At 48.1% G+C, this 640-nt stretch overlaps 1 protein-coding gene across 3 annotated transcripts in view; it reads right to left on the reverse strand.

The window, feature by feature from the left end:
- The window catches only part of dscaml1 (Down syndrome cell adhesion molecule like 1), a 332,167-nt gene extending 332,019 nt beyond the window's left edge, over window positions 1–148 (reverse strand). For all 3 annotated transcript variants that reach the window (XR_009827441.1, XM_062060149.1, XM_062060148.1), the window contains exon 1: window positions 1–148. This exon is cut by the window's left edge and continues 46 nt beyond it. The gene's annotated coding sequence lies outside the window, so the exon portion shown is untranslated.
- Between the last annotated feature and the right edge of the window lie 492 nt (window positions 149–640).

The raw sequence follows: 640 nt of genomic DNA on the forward strand, positions 1-640 counted from the left end.
ATTAAAAGCAGTTTTAGTTGACAGAAATGTGGTGCAGTCCCCTTCCAAAAAGAAGAACAGCGCACGGCGCAGCAGGGTCTGCCAAGAAGGCGAAGCTCCGTGCTGGACTGGACTGGCTCTTGCGGCTTGACGCTTCCCCCCAGCAGGTCTCTCCAGCCCCGGTCCCAATCAACACACACACTCCGGCGCCGCGAAACGAACCGCGGAGCAAGTACCGCCTTTGCTGCCTGTTCTCTCCGCCCCTTACCGGGACGGAGCGCTGTCGCCCCACCCCTGGTATCCTAATCAACAGGAGGTGAACGAGACGCGCGTACTGGAAAGCTATTTTACGCGCTTTTACGCATCCTTCTATTACAAGAATAGGAGCTCTAACATTAAAAATGTAATTTAGGAGACATCCCTGGCACTTATTGATAATTAAAGCAAACTGCAAAAAGTATCCACAATAGCATAAAGAGGGGAATAATTCTGTTTTGTGCTTGATGTTCTTTGTTAATGCCACAAGAGTTCTGCCTTTGAACTAAAATAACAAATAAAGTAACATATGTTGCCATCCAAGCAACGTTATCATGGACGTCACTGCTTATTTCAGCCAAGCCATGTGTTATAAACAGCGTGGCTTCGTAGTAAAAGAGTGCGG

The sequence above is a fragment of the Entelurus aequoreus genome, linkage group LG10 (assembly GCF_033978785.1).
Source record: "Entelurus aequoreus isolate RoL-2023_Sb linkage group LG10, RoL_Eaeq_v1.1, whole genome shotgun sequence".
Classification (NCBI taxonomy): domain Eukaryota; kingdom Metazoa; phylum Chordata; class Actinopteri; order Syngnathiformes; family Syngnathidae; genus Entelurus; species Entelurus aequoreus.